Source organism: Balaenoptera borealis (assembly GCF_965194805.1).
Source record: "Balaenoptera borealis genome assembly, chromosome: 18".
NCBI lineage: Eukaryota > Metazoa > Chordata > Mammalia > Artiodactyla > Balaenopteridae > Balaenoptera > Balaenoptera borealis.
In genome coordinates this window covers 27,675,886-27,697,141 of record NC_138877.1, presented here as the reverse complement: position 1 = coordinate 27,697,141, position 21,256 = coordinate 27,675,886, and the positions used below count along the sequence as shown (strand labels likewise).

At 36.6% G+C, this 21,256-nt stretch overlaps 1 long non-coding RNA gene across 1 annotated transcript in view; it reads right to left on the bottom strand.

The window, feature by feature from the left end:
* LOC309615775 overlaps positions 1-21,256 on the bottom strand; it is a 39,685-nt gene that overhangs the window by 11,586 nt on the left and 6,843 nt on the right. Inside the window, exon 2 of the long non-coding RNA XR_014237071.1 lies at positions 1-21,256. This exon is cut by the window's left edge and continues 11,586 nt beyond it. This is a non-coding gene — a long non-coding RNA (uncharacterized lncRNA).

The following is a 21,256-nucleotide window of genomic DNA, read 5'->3' as shown; positions in this document are numbered from 1 at the left end:
ATTGGGTCAGAAAAACTCAAAAGGCTTTGACTCCAAGATCTCTCTATGAGAAATAAGAAATAGTTGTCAGAAAAACATGGAAGTGTTGGCTGACATATTTATATTTGTGCTAAACTATTACAACTGTGTTATATATCCTACAGAACTATGTGGAGAAAGTTGGTGGACTTACTCGCTAATTTTCCTTCCAATTTTCCTCTCTCTTCCTCCCTTTCACTAAACACACACACACCGTCCTTCATAACCTACAGTGATTCACTATGTGGCTCCTTTATCTGACAATGTTTTGAAAAGTGAATACCAGCTATAGGGAAGATAGGATATCAGGGGACCTGACGAAGACAAACTTGTGTATGACACAAATTTTATACCCAAAGAAATTTTACATATACTTTTGGAAGATACTCAAATAACAATGAGATCATCTCAAGAAGAGGGATGGTGATCTCAATACAAAGTACTTTACTGAGGAGTCATCTGGAGTAAACTCTGAAGAACCAGGAAGATTTGTATTATGTAAGACAGGTGGGCAAGAGGAAAGGTGATAATCTAGCAAGAGGAAGCAGAGTGAGCTAAGCAGTCATGAGGGTGGAAAGCATGAGAAAATCCATTAACGTTCGGTCCAGGGTAGGGTGTTTCACTCTATGTGGTCTCCTCTCCTACTCCCTGAACTTACAAATGCATGTATTTTTGAGGGTTTCCTCATTTATCCTCTTTCCATGTCTGCCACATTACCACCTATGTGCTAATGGTTTCCCCATCTATGTTTTATTTCTTTCATCTATGTATACGGCACTTTACCCTGCCAGATAATTATCTAAGCATTAACAAATACTAAGCCATTTGAATGCATATACATTTCAATAGGATAGGTGTACTATTTTTATTCCCATATTACAGGTGAGGAACTGAGGCCCAGGGAGGTTGAATACCTTGCCCAAGGTCCTGCAGTTAATAAGGGTTAAAGTTGGGAAATAGCCACTCAGGTAAGACACATCTCCTGAATCTTGAACAGCCATGATCAGCTATGGTATGGCATAAATTTGGGAAATCATCTAAATAGATGTGATTGTTGAAGACTTGTAGAGGGTTCAATGTTTGACTGTCAATTGTCAATGTGTACAGAATACTGGGAAAAGAACCAGGGATAGAAATATCCACTTTTAGAAACAAAGGAAGGAAGCAGAGTCAGGGACAGAACTGGAAATATAGGCAAGGCAAACAAAAGCCTGCCTTGCCATAGAATTTGGGGTAAAAGAGAGGCAAAACAGGAACATGGTCCACAGATTAAATGCTGCAAAGTTAAGTGGCCTGAGTGCTAAGAAAACACAATACTTGATATTCTTGTGACTTGTTTGAGAGCACTCCTGAGATCAATAAGTAGGCAACAATAAAGTGGAGATGGTGAATATAAATCTATAAGGGAAGATGAGGTGTTATAGACAATGCATTAGAAGATCTGGTTCTGCTGAGAGATTTGGAAATGCCTTTTTTTCTCCACCCTATTCATTTGCCTTTATTCTCTTCAGCTAATAAAACAGAAGAGTTTGGCTAAATAATTTCTATTCAGTTTTACGACCTTATCAGAGTATTGACTGCATAGGGAGAAAGTATTTGGAGGATGGCGTGTGTGTTTAAAGCAAATGTTTATTGGTGCCACAGAGTAACCCAGCTCTGCTGACTTCAACATCTATCATGAGACCCAACTGACTCTAAGTGAGACACACAAAACTGCCCGAAGAAAGCTGAGTAAAAATCAAATCTAGTGGAATTTTCTTCGTTATTTTCTAATTTCACCTTTTAAGTGGACATTTTCAAGACTCTTCATGACTCCTTGAGGGGCTCTGAAGGCTAAAATTACCACCAAATGCTTCTTTTCCTATGTCAGCCCTTAATTTGGGCCTTTTTATTCCCTTAAGACCTCAGGTTCAGGCATAACCATCAAGTGCTTGGGGTGACCAAATTTGAACTTCTGCTATTTGCCATCATTTGATGTAATTTCAGTGTCAACTTGTTCACTTTTAAAATGTCAGTAACACTTATTCAAACTGAATCAAACAAAAAAACTTTGGGTTGTCAGGGCATTCCAGAAGATCACAGAATGAGAGCTAAATACTTACTGGTGTGTCTTCTAAAGAACAGCAGAGAAAATAACATTGCCACTGAAATGTTAGGAGCCATAAAAATGTCTGGGTAACTAAGCTCTCTACCCAAAACTCAAAGACATTTTAGGACATATCAAAGCCAGCAGGAGAAGCTAATGGATGTAACAGAGTCCCATAGGAAAAGGGATTTCAAAAGCTACTCAATTCAACCTCCAGCTCCCATGCATGTTCTTAAGGTGGTAGTGTGGACATTTGTTTTATTCGAACTTTCTGAACTTACCTTCTAAATTTTGTAGCTTTCTATTCAATGAGTCCTGTTTCCCCAAGTAGAAAAGCCTTTTGCCAGCCTCTCGCAGCTGGGACACATGTATTCAGGTTCTGTAGATGGACTAGTCAGAAACATGATCCTGAGATTTATTTTAGGAAGAGAGTGATGTGAAGAGGGCAGAATTATGTGAAGGTGGCAAAGGGCAGAAGGATGTTCAATTCTCAGAAGCAGCAACAACAGAGGTCTAAGCAGATACTCTCAGGCTCAGAGCTCTGGTGTAAGCCATGTGTGTCTGGCAGCTATGGGTGTAAAGTTTCCTCTAGAGGCACCTGAACTATAATATGAGTATTAGATAGTTGCTGGCTACCCAGCCAGAACTTAACTTTTGTCCTCTTGAAAAATGTGGATACCTCTTAATGTCCTTTGTAAAGTTCCTTTCACTTTAAATGAGATAGACTAGGCTTTAATTTTTGCAACTAAGAATGTTTACCTTTAAATGGAAATTTCAAACAATTGATTTTTGAAAGATATATCAGGATAATTATAAGAAAGCCTATATTCTGGTCTTGTCTACTGTGCCAATTTTTCCCATGACTATTTTTCCTTTCAAACCACTTCTTGAAATGCACCTGGTTTCTTAGCTCTGCTGGCTTCATTCATTTGTGTATCCATTCAACTGTGATGTAGTGAACATCTATACAGCTTATTGAGTGTCTAGTATCCAATGAATAATGATGGTTGAAACTGTCCTTGATTTCAAGAAATTTCCAGGACTAAAAGTAAACTAGGAAACAAGTATGTATAAAACAATGATATCATACAATTAACGTTATGATGAAAGTGAGCACAGGTCACTGGGAGAACACAGAGGAGGGTAATACATTTAACACAGGGCTAGGAGGTGGGAAATTCAAGAAAGACCAAACAAAGAAAACTACAAGTTAAAAAATAAAGAATGAGTAGGGGTAGATAAATGTGGAGATACATGATTGACAGCATATGCAAAGTCTTAATTCCAAGAAAAAGCATTGCATTCCTGAGGAAATACAAGGCATACAGTAGGACTTGAGCTACAGTAAAATGGCATGTGAAGTGAAGCTAACAGGTAAACCAGAAACAATGACCCATACTGAGGAATGTATCAGAAATGGGAAATCATTGGAGAACTGAAGCCTTTAAGGCTGGGACACAGACCTCAAGCGAACTAGGATGAAGAGAATGATCATGCTATGATGACTTTTTTTAAAGGGTTATTTGTTTATTCTTGTCTGACTGATTAAAAGAGCTTATCACTTTTTCTACAAAGTGCCAAACAATTAGGGGCATATTAGTGCCTCTCTGTAGGGTCCTGATTTAAGCTTCTTTTTTTATTTTAATCAGCCAGGGGTCATATATATATATATATATATACACACACATATATATATATATATATATATACACACACATATATATATATATATATATATATGTATATATATATGGTGCTGAGCAGAAGAAAGTAGTGGAGTTCTCCTCACTTCAGATAATACTGACCAGGTTTCTCTGCTGAAGTGATCCCTCAGTAGTTTGTCCTCCAATGTAGGGCTCAGTGCCTTAGAAATGAACACAGAGTCATATTTATATGGGTCTTTATGTTATAACTACCAATGAGCAAAATCCCTGCTATTATAACTTAAAATGCAGAGCAAAATCTCTTAACCTATTCCTACCCCTTCTCTCTAAGACTCATATTCCTAACTAAGAAGTAATTTCTTCTTAGTCTCCCAGCCTCAAGTCAGGCATTATGATGTTTTTCACTTACTTTATGTTATTCTACAAGGATATCAAGTCTTCCCTTCACTCTGTTAAAGGAAATCATCCCAGAACTGTGTTCCCAAGCCTGGTTACATCCCTTATTCTTGGGAACTTACCTCTTTATCATATTTTTTCCTTCCCAACACCTCTTAGGAAATAAGTAAAATCTGGAGTCATCCTGAGCAACAGTGTTAGGGAACTTGGAACTCTCTCCTACATTCACCCAGTGTCCATGCACTGACCACTGACACCACATCAGTACTGTTCTAGGTGCTGAGGATACAATAATGAACAAGACAAGCATGGCCCCTGCCCACAGAGCTTAAAAAGGTACATTTTCACAGTCTGGAGTTCCTTGAAGGTCAAGGACTCCACAGCACTAACCACTTATTTACCAATACTTAACCGACTGCTATGCTCAATTAAGTACATATCAAATTGTTTTTCTTTCTTGGTGAAAGCTGCTCTGAACAACTCAGGGAAAGTTGTGTCATATTCTTAATAGACTCAGAATTTCTTTTTATATGTAACACAAAGAGAAGCATTAAAGTTCCATTTGCAGCCTAAAGAGCTGATGCTTTTATTTTTTCTCATTGGCAAATTCGTTGAAAAAATACTTTATTGCATTATTTAAAACCAATCAAAGTAATGTGTCCTCTGTCAAACTTGGTACTCAGACTTTTATTAAAGTGATCCTCTTGCATGGCAATGAGTTATAACTTGGAGATCAGTAACAATTATGCTAAACAGTGGATGGCAAATTTTTTTATACTATGAACTTGAACCTTCCTATAGACCAGTAATGCTCAAAGTATGGCTCCTAGAACAGCAGCATTGACAACACCTGGGGGCTTGCTAGAAATGGAAATTATCTGGTCTCACCCAAAACTTACTGAATCAGAAGTTCTGAAGGTGGGGACCAGAAATATGTATCTTAACAAGCCCTCCAGGTGATCTCGTGCACTCTCGAGTTTAAGAATCAACCTGCAGAAACATCACCCCGATGGCTTTCAAATTTTCAAACTTAAAGAAACTTACCTCACAAAAGAATACAAATAGTCATGTAAAAGGGTACAACTTCACTAAAATTAAATAAGCAAATATGTTATTTTATGGTTTATTAATTAAAGTAGCAAGGATTTCTGAAAATCTTACCAATGTTGGTGAGGGGTCAGGGAAATAGACCTTATTGGGACTGTAAATTTGTACACATTCTGGATGGCAAGTTAATAATAATCAAAAGCCTTTAAATTATCTGTAACTTCTCAGCCAGAAATTCCAATTCTAGGAATTTAGTGTGAGGAAATAAGATGAAGAACTTCAGTTCTGAAATTAAGCAGACCTGGGAACAAATACTCCTTTCACTTACTAGCTTATGACTTTTGGGTAATTTCTTTAAACTCTCTAAGCTTCAGTCTTTCCGTCTGTGAAATGGGTTAATTCTGACAACTAACTCATAAACTGATAAAAACAAAGATATAATCCATATATTTATGGTTGCCAGATAAAATATGGAACCTCCAATTACATTTCAGATAAGCAATAAGAATTCTTTAGTACATATATATGCCGCAAGTATTATGAGACATACATCTACTAAAAAAATTATTTATTGTTATCTGAAATTCAAATGAGTGTGTTGTACTTTTATTCATGGAATATGGCAACTCTACCTATCATGTACTAGGTGTTCAATAAATATTAGCTACTCACTTATTTTGTATTGTATTTTTACTTGAGAAATTGATAAAGCAAACTGGTGACAAGAAAATTTGCCAATTTTAAATAGAGATTAGCAGTTCTGTAAAACTCGAAAGAAGTTTATACTTACAAAAACTTCATGATATGCAGATGAATATGCTGAAATACAATCTTAGGATGTCTCATATCTAGAAATACTCCTGAGTAATCAAAGACATTCAGTATCTTGGGTTTGAATAAACCCAAATTAACTGGAAAACCTGATTTGTTAAAACATTTGAGCATCCCAGTTCTGCTGCACTATAAGAAAATATTTGCTTATACATGTATCAAAAAACTCCTCTGATAATAGAACAAAATAGAGTGTGAAAGTAGGGCTGCTGACTTTGTAAGAAACAGAAAGAAACCCATGTGCTATCAACTTGTTACTAATAAAATGTAAACATCCTGAAACTTTAAATCGCATTTGATTCAGCAACCAAAAATAAATTTGTCTTTTTAAAACTGTAAAGTTCTCTCTTTATGCCAATAAAATTTAGTGACTTATAATTATGCCCAAAAATGTATGTGACACAGTTTAAAACATAAAGTATGAAGCGGAACAGTAGTCACAATTTGCCTTTTTTTCCCCTTTACTTAAAGATTGTAGCCGGATGCAGACACTGAAAGGGGACCAGTGTGACAGGGGCTGTCTTCCCTATCAAAGGGATGGCATCATGACTGGTCATGAATGATCGAGTCATTTTGGCTGTCTTCATGATAGATGGATATGTTTCCCTGATCAATTCTACCTGCCACTGTGAAAGGTATTGACCTACAGGCAGCTAGAAATTACTGAGTGATGGTTGAATTCACTGGCTACATACAGATCTGGTTGAAGTTAGGGCTGTCCAGAAACAGTGAGATCCTTTCCCAGTGGGGTTGTCTGAGAAGAATCCATGAAAGAAGTACTAGTGAATCTTGGCCTTGAAAATGACTAGGGTTTGGTAGATAAAGACAGGAAAAGAGGCATCCTGGGCCAGTGGGAGATGCCAAGAGCAGGTCTGTTGGGAATCGATGAATAAAGTGAAGAAATATGCTCTTGAGAGAACAAAATGAAAACAAAGGTGAAGTAACTTTGGGCCTGCTTGGAGGTACCAAGGAGTATGGATTTCAATCTCCTACAAGAGGAAGATACTGGGGTTTTGTAAACAGACAGGTGACAGATATTGATACCAATTAGATTTTCAGAAGGCTAACCCTACAGGAACATAGAACATGTGCTGGTGGAAAAGGATATGGATGCAGAGAGATCAGTTAGAACCTCTCCTAAGGGTTTTGGCATTAAGAGGTGAGAGATGAGCTTTATGGAAGCAGAGATAACAGAAACAAAGCAGCCATGATGGAAATTAAGCCATGGGAAACAAGAGTCACAAAAAGGTTGTTTATACTGGCAGTGGTAAGATGGATGGAGAGTAATCTGGCTTAAAAGGGGAGAGGGCAGGGGCCAATTTGATTTAAAAAATCAATGCTGTCTTGGTAGGTGTTGAAGTGGAAATATCCACTAGCATCTGGAAATGCAGAATTTCATCTTTGAGGAAATCTTAGTGATGCAAGTAAAAATCTTAGAGACCATGGCAGGGAGGGAAAACTGAGGCAGTGAGAACATATTGAAGACAAGAGGTGGAAGGGGTACAATCAATTCCCATTGAATCTCTAAGGTAACTTCTGCCATGAACGTAGATGGATGAAGAAGAAACACTTAAACTATGGGACCAGGAATTGTAAGACTGAAGAAGAGTAGTCTTAGAGAGATGAATAAAACTAGCTTGGAATTATATCACAGCAGTCAAAGTTGGGAAGATAATCAAGTAGACAAGAGTAGCCAGAGTCAATGCAGTGGGCCAAGTAACAAGTAAAAAGGCATTCCAGGCAGGTCAAATGGAGCAAGTAAGGACTCTGAGGTAGCAAAGAGGGTAGAAAAGTTGGTATATTACTTCAAAAAGAGCATGGAGTTTGAACTCCCACCAGGGTTTAAATGCTGATATGCTTCCATTAAATGGAAATAATAATGCTGTTATCAGTGAGAATTTAAAGTCAAGTTATCTGGTATAGAGAACAAACATATGGACACCAAGGGGGGAAAGTGACAGGGAGGGTGGTATGTTGAATTGGGAGATTGGGATTGACATACATACACTAATATGTATACAATGGATAACTAATAAGAACCTGCTGTATAAAAAAATAAATAAATTTCTAAAATTAAAAAAAAAAAACCCACCAAACAAGCAAACAAAAATTAAATTTTGGTTATCTGGGACTTCCCTAGTGGCACAGTGGTTAAGAATCCACCTGCCAATGTGGGGACACGGGTTCGAGCCCTGGTCTGGGAAGATCCCACATGCTGGCGGAGCCACTAAGCCCATGCGCCACAACTACTGAGCCTGCGCTCAAGGGACCCCATGCCTCAACTACTGAGCCCGTGTGCCACAAGTACTGAAGCCTGTGCACCTAGAGCTCGTGCTCTGCAACAAGAGAAGCCACCGCAATGAGAAGCCTGCACACTGCAATGAAGAGTAGCCCCTGCTCACAGCAACTAGAGAAAGCCCACCCGCAGCAATGAAGACCCAACGCAGCCAACAATAAATAAATAAATAAATGGGGAAAAAAAGTAAAGTCAGGTTATCTGGATCAGACATTCAGAGCACCAATCAGAAGGGTCTGAGAACATCCCCTATATATGAGATAAAGGCAGTTACATTTCTAGAAACTTCTTGAAGAAAGATTATTGTGTGTGGTGAGAAGGAACACTTAAATTAGCCATTTGGACTGGGAAGGGGCACTGTGAGCGCTCAGCAACTCCCTACCCCATCCTTGTCAAAGGCCACTAACATAACTTGACTGTTTGCAGAGGAGAAATTGTAGAGCTTTTATTCTCAAAGTGGACTGTGTTTCTGTGGTAACCTTAGGGGGTATCACTTCTGTGCTTATTCCTTATCCAAGGCTCATTGTCCTGTCTAATTAAATGCTAAACAAATATTTGAAGAATATTGTTTGAGGGGGGAGCAAATTAGACTTCCTGAAACACCCACAGGTTTCAGCCTGGCCCTGACCTGTCTCATTTTTGTCCAGATTAAATGTACCATTGGCCCTCTGTATCCATGGGTTCCACATCTGAGGATTCAACCAACTGTGGATAGAAAATATTCAATTATTCTTTTTAAATTCCAGAAAGTTCCAAAGAACAAAATTTGAATTTGCTACGCACCAGCAACTATTTACATAGCATTTGTGTTGTATTTACAACTATGTAAATAGCATTTACATTGTATTAGGTATTATAAGTAATTTAGAGATGATTTAAAATATACGGGAGAATGTGTGTCACTTATATGCAAATACTACACCATTTTATATAAGGGACTTGAGCATCCTAGGGTTTTGGTATCTGCATATCCCACAGAGATAACAAGTGACAACTGTATATGAAGTCTTGGGGCTTAGTGATCACCCCATCCAATAAGTGTTTCCCAACAATTTCAAAATTGTTATCCAACTAAATTGGCTATGCAAGGTGTCTTTGTAAAGCATCCCTGAGAGAGAAAGATAAAAATAGAGGTTTAGGAGAAAGCATGGAAGGCTTTAATATCAGACCAATGAATGAAGACAAAGGAAGACACTGAAATGAGGAGATTTTGAAATACACATTTTAGTCTTGAAAACCTCAGTTTTAATCTCAGCTTACCATTGACAAACGGGGTGACCTTGAACTTCCCTGATCCTGTTTCCCACCTAGCCTATAAAATCAAAATGCCATTCTGCAAGCTTATTGTGGTACCCACTGGCAGACAATTAGATGGCAATACAACGTGGTAGAAATCAAAATGAAGGGTGTTAGAAAGGGAATGAATAATGAAAAATGAAACCAATTCTTACCGAAAGATTTCCAAGGAAAGTAGCTGCAGAGGGAAGTGGGGTCCAGTGACTGACCTCCATGTCAATCTCCCTCCCTACCTTGACCTCTCTACCATCCTTCCTTCCTTCTTGTTTCTTTCTTAATATGGGAAGAACTACTCTTTATAGCAGAAAAGACATAACCTACACAGTTAATAAAAGGATAATAAATATAAATTCCACTAAAAATAAAGCTCTCTGCTGAGAAGGATCCTTTCTTCCTTTCTTCATATACAGAACATAACATAGAAGTACATTTATACAAGCCATTAAATATAGAATTTCCCAAATATTTGGGATATTCTTTTATTGTCTTAGACTTATTTTTGTGTTTTCTTGTTAATGGACTCTAGGTTTCTATCACTAAGCTACCAAATTCATTTATCAGCTGATGAATATGAAGACGAGCTATGTCTAAGGCTGGCTGGAAAAAGAATCCCTGATAAACACACACACCCAGTAAAGCCCTTTGAGGTGATGCCACAGGACTTAGTGTTTCTACCAAAGACCTGCTCATGGAGAAATATGCCTCTCAAGGCTAGGGAATAGATGGAGATTGAGTGATATTGTGATCCTCAGAAAAGTTTATTCTATTGCAAAAATAGTTAATAATCAATGCATTTTTGCTTCCTGATTACTTTTTTCATTCTTGTTTCTGTAATGCATGAATTATGTAAAAATATACTTCTATTGTGGTCAAGAAAATAGTGATGCCTGGATTTAAAACCCACCAGGCTATTCCCTTCCCATCCTCCTTCCTTCTTCCACCCTCATTATCCTCACCTCTGCATGACAAGCAGGTAATTATTGACACAAATAATTGATAGGAAGGTATTTTTTCCTGCTGCCTCTTTTCAACCTATCCCATTCTGACAAGTATGCACAAACACTCTATGGGTCAGTGATGTGATTTCTAAGAAAAGTCACTGTTCTTATATTAAAAGGAAAATGTTCTAGTTTCATGCATCTGTAAACAAGGAATGGGTGACAATCCCCAAAGATTTGGGGTGATTTACATTTTAATCAAATGGCACAAACTATTAATGTTTACTCTTAAATTTATAATAAGAGATTAAATAGTAATATTGCTATCAGGGAAAACAGATACCATGGTGCCAGTTGCCTTGAAATTGCATTAATAGATAATACAGTGGTTGTTTTGGCCTTTAGTCTTTCATATCTTACATTTCTATTTGCGTTGGTGTTTTAAAGTGATAAACCTAAACGTTTCTATTAAGAGAAAAACATATTATTATAAATTATTGTGTTTTTGCTTAATTGCTAAAATATGCATTTTTATTTCATTCTATAATCTACTTATTTGAAAAATATAAGTTGGAAATATAAGTTGGTAAGTCATTTTTCTAAGTCAACATGGCACAGTTAGGTGTAGATTAATTGAAATAGTGGTTTCACAGGTCCAGAAAGTATAAAAATGTATCTTATCTCTTACCTGACTTCAAACAGAACCACTCTTACATCAACTCAAATGGAGAAAACCCTTCTGCTTTTAAAGACTCCAGATATACTTTCCTCCCTCATTTTCCTCATCCTGTAAATGGGATAAAGTCAATATCATAAAATTGAAAAATTAAGGAAATTATACATGTCACTTAGCACACTGCCTAACGAATAATAGCTGTTCAAAATAAATAATTATTATTTTCTCATTCTTAAAGAAGCCTCATGTATATGTACAAATACAAATGAAAAGAATTTTCAAGACTGCAAACTAGAATGCATTTCCCTACAGAACCATTCATTTCAGGCTGCACAATTTTTTTCACCAAACATTTCTTGAATATGTACCATGCACCACACTACCTTTTGGCACAAGGAATAAAAAAGCCAAGTGCAGAACTTGACATCATGGGCCTTGCATTTTTTTCAACCATAGCAGCATGCAATTCTGAGCATGATTTTGTAGGCTAGTTGTTCTAAAACCTTATATAAGAACTGTTTGGAGAGCTACAATATTAGTATGTAAAGAGCTCACTGGTGTAACAGAAAGAATGCCGTGTGTAAAGTTTTTTTTTGCTTATTTGTGTGAATCAGATTTTTATCTTGCTCACAAAATGAGGAAATAAAATCTTGACATATCTCAAAATCAACAGGGTATGAAGGATGCACAAATCACAGTTCAATACCCATTACCTGTTCCAAATCTGTTTAATGGATAAACTCACAAAACTTGAAAACTGTTAAAAAAAATTCTTACTTTAAGCACAGCAATTACATAAGCAGAGCAATAACAACAAAAGTTATCCTTCTTTTGTATAAAAATAAACATATGAAATGCCCAGTTAGCCCATCAGCCTATTAATAACCACCATGGTTTGGTGATAAAGCATTCTTCCAGTGCTGAGATTAAAAAAAAAAAAAAAAAAAAAAGACCAAGCTAACAAACAAACAACAGCAAAAATATCACAGAACAATATAAGCACAATGGAAGATCTGGGAGGATACACAAATGAATCAATTTGAAGTCCTGAAGAGAAGCTCATTTGGAAATGCAAACGAAATAAAAAGAAAGCATGACCAAAACAAACAAACAAACAAAAAACAAAAACACATCATTCAACTAAGGCAGTAACACAAGGGCATTATGCATCCTACCTAAAGCAATGACTATGTCTCCACCATGAAGGAAATCTTATTTTAACTAGTCTAAACAAGAAAAATTGTTTTCCTAGTCATATCAATATCAATATCAATATCAATATCAATATTTGTTATGTGTTTGTACAATTCAATAGGAAACAGAAGCTTATTATCCATCCTTCTCTTGCAGGGAGGTCTGTGGGTCTTCAATCTTTATTCTGGTAACTGTGTCAGCGTCAACATCATCAATAAATATTTATTGTACTTTAAGGGCAAAAATCATATTGTTACACATGGATTCATTAATTGAAGAGTTTAAAATAGTTCATATCCCATGAATGTGTCCAGAATTCTGGCAAATAATACTGTCATCCATTTACCAAAGATTTCATAACCATTGCCTTTGTGCCAGGCACTATGCTTAGTGTGAAAGCAAATCAAATTTACAGTCGATTGGTGAAGAGGGGGATTAAACAATGTGAAATCTTAAAGTCTATAATTAAATTATGCCAGAGGAATATCTAACTGGCTTTGGAAAACAGAACAATAAATTTCTAAAGGTACAAGCCTCATAATAGTGATAAAAAGCAGGATTCCCTAAATAAAAATTATCTGTTGGTGAAAGAAAACAGGACAGAAAAGAAAAACATTCTTGGAGGTAAATAACTTGGAGGGAAACCAACAAAGATGAAATAACAAAAGTAATTATTGTGTGAATTTCTTTGGACTTTTGGATCTGAAACACTCCTTAAAAATTGCACTAATGTGTTATTTTCTTGATGCAGTTTTTGATAGACCACGTAGCAGAGACATCAACATTGTTTTGTCCCTGATAGATTAACATTGTTTTTCCAGAAGTTCTTGTACTCTTCACATAGGAAAGGAAAGCATGAGTAATCTTTGCAACCAGATCTATTTCTCTCATTTCCTATTTGACAAAAAGTTTCTTTAGAGAAATAAAAAATAAATTGAAGTCATTAATAACTTTACTGAGTATATCTTTTTTTAACATCTTTATTGGAGTATAATTGCTTTACAACGTTGTGTTAGTTTCTGCTGTATAACAAAGTGAATCACCTATACGTATACATATATCCCCATATCCCCTCCCTCTTGCGTCTCCCTCCCACCCTCTCTATCCCACCACTCTAGGTGATCACAAAGCACTGAGCTGATCTCCCTGTGCTATGCAGCTGCTTCCCACTAGCTAGCTATTTTACATTTGGTAGTGTATATATGTCAATGCTACTCTCTCACTTCGTCCCAGCTTACCCTTCCCTCTCCCCATGTCCTCAAGTCCAACAGTGATAGATTAGTTATAAAGTGTCTCAGGATAGCACATTTTTCATCTTTCTCTATCTTAATAAAACACTGTATTGCTGGGATACCAATAGACCACTTTTCCAGGGCACTGAGTCAGAGCATTTTCCAAGCAAAGAGAGAAGGAAGTATGACTCCAGAACAGTTATAGAACATGACTCCACATAGAGTCCTCTCAATTACCTGCTCTTTCTGTGAAGCCCTCTCTCATTTTCAAGGGATTTGTTACTAATTATTAGAAAGAAATAGAGGATATCCAAAAACAAGAAATCGGATTTAGAGAAATCTTGCAAATTCTTACATTCATTGGCCATGGCTTATCTAGGTGCTCACAAAAGGTAGCTGAATGAATGATCTGTATTCACTAAGACTTCCTTTCTCCAATTCTTTAATTGGAATTGGCGGAAAGCCTTTTATCTCCTAATGTGTAGTTGACTATGCATCAGACTGTGGCCAAAGAAGAAAAAATTCAGCTTCCAAGCAGAAGTCAGCTTTCTGCCCAATAGTTTTCAGATTCAGACACGAAATAGAAGACTGGTTTTCAATCCTTCTTGTCAAAGAGACAAACAACTTGAGTAACTGGGAAGGGTAGTGGGACATGAGGAGGAGTCAAGGAGAAAGGATGGTTAGAAACAATGTAAATAGTTTGACTTGTGTAATAGCCTTGTTCTTACATAAGGAAGTCACCAGAAGCAATTGAAGAGGTCATACATTAAAACTTGTTTATTCAATTTATGCACGCCAATCACACTTTGTTGGCAAGAGTCATTTCCAACGATGAAAATAATGCTGGAGTCTTTATGACACAACCTAGGGTAGAAGCAACATGTGTGTGAGCTAATATCATCCCCAAACAGCGTTCCTTGTCTTTTCTTTATGCCACTTTGCCTCTCTAAACCACCAATCTTTCAACCCCCTTGACCTCTTCCCCTAGCACTTCTGCCATGTGCTGCCAACACGCTTCAGACTCTGCCTGTAAGGTACAAATTCTTAAGCCACTGTTGCCTGTCGCTGTTACTTCCATTCATATGTTTGTGACTACAGCACCAACATCAGTCATCTCTTTAGATTCTAGTTCCCTTGGGCTATGCCTTCCCCCAGCTCACCTCCTCTACATCTAATGTGCCTCCTTCAACTGTACAACAGCTTTCTTCTCAACTGTGGTCTCACTGTCATGCTGGTGATCAACAGAAGTACCAACAAAACAATACAAAGAAAAACAACTCCTCAAACCTTTCTGTATCTAGGTCTCGCACATTCACAAAATTCAAATTTTAAAACTGGAGAAATTGTGTTAAAAGTATTTGATGGGAGAGAATATCTTGATTGAATAACTGAAAGTTTTTCCAAAGTCTCAAAATTCAATCATCTTTACGAACGTTTCTTTCTGATTTGTCTACCTATAACAGCAGTAAAGCAATAGAATGTGGTTACCATGATAATTTTTAAAAAATCCAAAAATTTGCAATTTCCTGGACCTGAAAAAGCATCCTAATTATTTATTGACTGCTTACTTTACATAGAACAGGGTGATTATCATGGTGAGAGGTAATTAGGTCTAGGCATACAAAAACCTTAGAAGTAAGAGGAGACAAATGCACATAAAACATCATATATGCAAATATCATAAATATATAATACCCTTTCATCTACAAATTTTAGCTTTACATAGCACTCAACCTCACAATTTATTAGCAGAACCCTTGAAGGATTTACTGAGGCTCGTTTTAAGTGTCAACAGTATACATAACAGAAGGAACCCACATTGTCTGAAAACAGTTTCAAAATCCTTCCCCTAATCTGTCTTAAGAGATGTAAATAGTGTATATAGGCCTTGGATATTCAGTAATCCTGATAACGGATTTTAAATCTCCCATTCCTCCAACAATTTTGCCCTCTGAATAAAACTTAGGACCTCCTTCTAGAATGCTCTCCTCCTGGTATCTATTTTGTATCCAGTTCAGATTGGACTTCTTTTCTAAGGATTTTACCTCCACCAGTTTCCTTTAGGTGACATATTAGCCTTCCTTATTATTACAATGGGGTCAATAGAACAGTTTTGAACTTCTGTTTTTACTTAAAGAAAAAATATAGCTTTATTCATTTATAAGAAAAATTGTATAGAGTGAGAGTATTTTCTAGACAATGCCAAACTTACTTGAAATACTCTTTCCTCCTCTAGACTTTAGAGGTTATACAACTAAATAATAAAAGTCTTACAATAAGAGTTTCTCCCTGAATCTCACTCTTTCGGCTGCAAATCACAATATACTCTCTCTATAAAATTTTTCTTATAAATGAATAAAGCTATATTTTTTTCTTTAAGCACTTTAAAATGAGCTCATAGATGCTTCATGAAAATGTATTTTCTATTTCTATTAATCAGTCCTCAAACTTCATCCATCTGGTATTTCAAATTTGTCTCCAAAAGGTGAAGGGTGAGAACAATTATAATTTATAATTTTCATCACTGAGGTCTACAATTTCTATCTGCGATACACTTAGAAATCATTGATTAATCATCTCAATGCTTTTATGAAATGGATATTATCTCTATAGTTACATGATTTAAAACTAAAGAAACTTAAAAAAAAATAATCCTGAAACTAACCTAGTTTGAGGAGGATTCAAATCAGGGAATATGTTTTAATATGTGAATTTGATGGTTTAAATGATGGTTAATTTTGATTATTCCTTAAATTACCCTAGGACATAATGAAAATCATACACGTTTTAGAACCAATACTAAGGGAAAAATTTTTCAATGCCAAAGGTCAACAATATTATCTTTTAAAAGAGCTCATGAGGTTGATTGCTGAAGTTTGCAATCCATGTGTTGATAAGGCTGCCAATCTAAAATATCAACTGTGAGAACTCTTTTAAAATTTAGCATATTTAGATTTTGGCATCAAAAATTTTATGTGAGAAAAATCCATGACGTTTCATTAAATCTCAAGAAAATATAATGAATAAAATAAGTAGTTAAGCATAATTATCTTTCTCTAGTCTCTCTAGTGCACCAGTACACAGATTGTCCTTTCTGCTTGAGTTTTATATTTACCAAAAATCAGTTATCTTTGTTTTCAGACCTATTCATGGAAGTTTTAATTATGTAATTTAATAAATATAAGCTGATGATATATGAGAAAAAATAGAACTATTTTGCTTTTTTCTAACTCTAATGAATGCCTTGGAAAATTCCCCAAAAGATGAGCTATTAAAAAAAAATGCTGAGGTGAGGCCAAGATGGTGGAGAAAGAAGACCCTGAGCTCACCTCCTTTCACAGGCACACCAAAATCACAACTACTTACAGAGTAGCCTTCAATGAGAATGACCTGAAGAGTAGCAGAAAAGATTTTCCATAACTAAAGACATGAAGAAGGAATGAGGACACAGAGAATCCACTTTTAAAGTGTATACAAAATCTCACATTCTCCAAGTAGCAGCATCGAGGCAGTAGTTTGAAAGGAGCCTGGGTCAGACCCACTTGCTGATCTTGGAGAGCCTCCTGGAGAGGCAGAAGGCAACCGGAACTCCCCTAGGAATGGAGATGCTGGTGACAGCCATTTTGGGGAGTTAATTCTACCACATTGACACTGGTGCTGATAAGCATGATTTTTAAATCCTTTCTCTAACCCATTAGTGCTGGAGGCTTACCTGCCCTCCAGTGGACAGACACCACCTTGTGGCCTGTGTAACCAGCCACATGCATCAAGATGGAATGGGATAGAAATATCTTAACTCTAATACCTTAACCCAAGAAAATCAACCATATGAGGAATTAATTTTCCTCCAATATTTAGGATTCAGAAAATACGGGTGTACCTCCTTAAATGACAATTTAATGATGCAATTCAGACTTTTCTTTCAGATAATTAAAATGGAGCCTACAAGGTCAATAGTCAAATCTCAATACAGGCAAAAGGAAGTCTTAGTTTAACAATCAAAGATGCTTTTATTTCCACTGTTGCTTCCACTTCTCTTTTGAGTACCTCCCTAGCCCTAACTAAAATGCCAAGAACCATTTTTCTCTTCCTCATATGAATATCTCCTTTACATTTTTAATCCTGGACCGTACTTCTAAACATCTCTCTCCATTACTCTACCATATTAGAACCCAAAATATGGCCCCTTGGTAAATTAAATATTTTAAGCTGAAGGATTTTGGGAAAACCACAGAAACAGGAAGGTCATTCTGAGTATCTCCCCTTCTCCCCTGAAGCAGGGCAAAAAATCCTCATGTAAGAGGTACCCTCCCTATACCCAGAGGAAAGACACGCACTTACCTCCAACACAGAGGGATGCGACCCTGACTGCTACACTTACCCCATACTCTTTGCCCCATCATATTGCTCCATTCTTTATTAAATCTGTCATAAAAATACTCAGGTTTAACTGTTTCTTCAGGTCTTCATTTCCTTTTGAAGTCTCCCATGTCACATAAAACTGACATTAAGTAAATTTGTATGCTTTTCTCCTGTTGATCTGTCTTTGTCAGTTTAATTTTCAGACCCAGCCAGCGACCGTAAGAGGGTTAAGGAAAGCTGTTTCCTCCCCTGCAAACCCAAAGGAGGGCTTGGTTAGTTAAGCTCATGTAATATTGAGAAAGAATCTCACTGGAAATATAACAACGAACCATGAGCCTAAGAGTAGGTTCTATTCTTTCCTCTCCCTGTTATGATCTATATGCCCCCTGGGAAACCACTTTGGGACCTCAGTTACATTATCTGCAACATTAGGAATTAAATTAGAATTATGGTAGTTTAAAATGTACTAGATACTACACTAATTTGTTGTCTCATTTAATTTTCACAACGCTTATATAAGGTAAATAATATTATCCCTATTTTTCATATAAACAAACTGAGGCTTATGAGTCAAAGGGTGGCAGACACTAGAGGAAAAACTTAGGTCTGCCTGAACTTTACATTTAACAGGATAATTTGAAACCCATTAACTGTTCAAAGAAAATATAAAGCTATTTTTCTAAATTAACCAGGCTTGCTAACTGCATGATTCAAATCGTCTATTTTAACTATTTACCTCCTTTGTCAAGTAGACAAAGTAGGCTGGGCTACAGAGAAAGTCCAAGCAAAATGACAACAGAATAAATCTAGAACAAGACAGAAAGTTTTACCATTTGCACCAATTATAAAATGAGTTTCAGTTGGGTCTCTTCACCTCTGTGAGACTTCTGATACATTTTTAATATAGGCATACTTTATTAGGTCTTGCATTATTGCTCTTCACAGATATTGTGATTTTTACAAATTGACGGTTTGTGACAACCCTGCACTGAACTAGTCTATTGACACCAGTTTTTTCAACCACATTTGCTCACTTTTTATCTCTCTGTCACATTTTGGTAATTCTTACAATATTTCAAACTTTTTCATTATTATTGTATTTGTTATGGTGATCTGTGATCAGTGATCTCTGATGTTATTATTGCAAAAAGATGATGACTCCCTGAAGGCTCAGATAATGGTTAGCTTTTTTTTAAGCAATAAAGTAGTTTTTAATTAAGATATGTACATTTTTTTTAGGCATAGGGCTATTGCACACTTACTAGAGTACAGTATAGTGTAAACATAAATTTTATATGCACTGGGAAACCAAAAAATTTGTGACTTGCTATTTTTGTGAGATTTGCTTTATTGCAGTCGGGTGGTCTGGAGCCAAACTTGCGTATCTCTGAGATACGTCTTTATATATGTTTTCAGTTGACCTTTAAACTTTCAGGGCCACTTATCCATAGATTTTTCACTAAATACTTACTATTGTACCACACAATCCATGGTTGGTTGAATGCAAAGATGCTGAACAGCAGATAGGGAGGGCTGACGCTAAAGTTCTATGTGGATTTTTGACAGCACATGCTCCTAACCCCACTGTTGTTCAAGGATCAACTGTGTTTATACTACCCTGAAAGCGAACACAGGTTCTCTGAATCAGGGACAGACTACTATTACTTACATCAATAACCACATTGCTTCCTTATGCCCCATTTTCCCCTTCAGAGCAACAGAAAGAGAACCTGCTAACCCTATGCATACTACAGGTTCCCCCCAACACCACCACAGGAGAGGAACCTCACAATTTGAATCTGGGAGTTTATGTAGGCTACATGTTGTCCTCTCAACTACCACCTTCCAGAGAAGAAAGGAAGAGAGAAAGACCTTATCTTCATAAAGTAAAGAAATTTTCACTGGGAAGAGGAGGAGGAAGCCAAGTATTTGGCTCCAGAGACAATCTGTTTTATTATCCTTTGAATGAGAGCCAATGACTCCACAATAGATGAGCGGCTCTATGCCCTTAGAATATGAGAAATGAATGATCTAGGAAAATGTTATATTATTTTCTTTATTTATAGCATGTACTTTATTTTGCCCAGAATGTCCCAACCATACAGTAACATGAAAGTATTCATCATGCTTCCCCACACTTTAGTATTCTCATCTGTAAAATAAGAGTGTTGCTATACAAAGTCCCCAGATTCCATCCATTTACGATTCTTTTGTAGATGTGATAACTCCACTCAGGAAAAATAAAATGGTCAGAAAAAATAAAGTTAACTGAAGACATCTACAGGCAAAATGACAAACTGACTTAGATGTTATACCTCTCTCATAGGGGGCAAATCATTTAAACTGTCAGCTTCCATGATCTTATTGGTTAAATGAATAACTTGGACTAAATGAATCAAATACCCCTATGAAATTAATTTTGAATCAAAATAATGGCTACATATGCTTAAAAATTTACTCATATGTAATTTCATTACCATTCTCAAATTTGTATCAATTTTGGCCAGATCTTTATTGCTAAGTGAGGTAAATAAATATTTTAGTCACTCACATAATTGATGTCATGACTCTACTTTCCATTAATCATAGTTCAGACCAGGTGTTGATTGATTTTCTTTACTTTCCCAAGAGAGGCTGGGAAAGAGGATGACATTTTGAACAGCAGCTCTCAAACGTTAGCATGCATTAGAATCACCTGGAAATCTTGTAGCTATTGCTGTGCTCCCACCAGCATCTCTAATTCAGTACATCTGGGATTAGGCCCAAGAACTTGCCTTCTTAAAAAGTCCCTGCGTGACGTTAATGCTGCTGGTCTAGGGACTGCCCTTGCAGAACCAGTGAGTTACAGTGTTTCTAAAACTTTAATTTACAGAAAGCACTTGGGGTGGGATAGGATGGGTGGGAGGGAGGCTCAAAAGGGAGGGGATATGGGGATAGGTGTATGCATATGGCTAATTCACTTTGCTGTACAACAGAAACTAACACAGCACTGTGAAGCAATTATACTCCAATAAATACGTATAAAAAAAATACAATACAATACAGTACAATACAATAAAAAAAGAAATCACTTGGAGATCTTGGAAAAATGCACATTCTGAGGCTTGGGGAGGAGTTTGCCATGCTGCATTTGTAACCAGCTCCCAGGTGATGTTGGCATTTCTGATCCACAGATTGAACACTTTGAGTAGAAAGGACCAGCACAGGCATCACTCCGAAG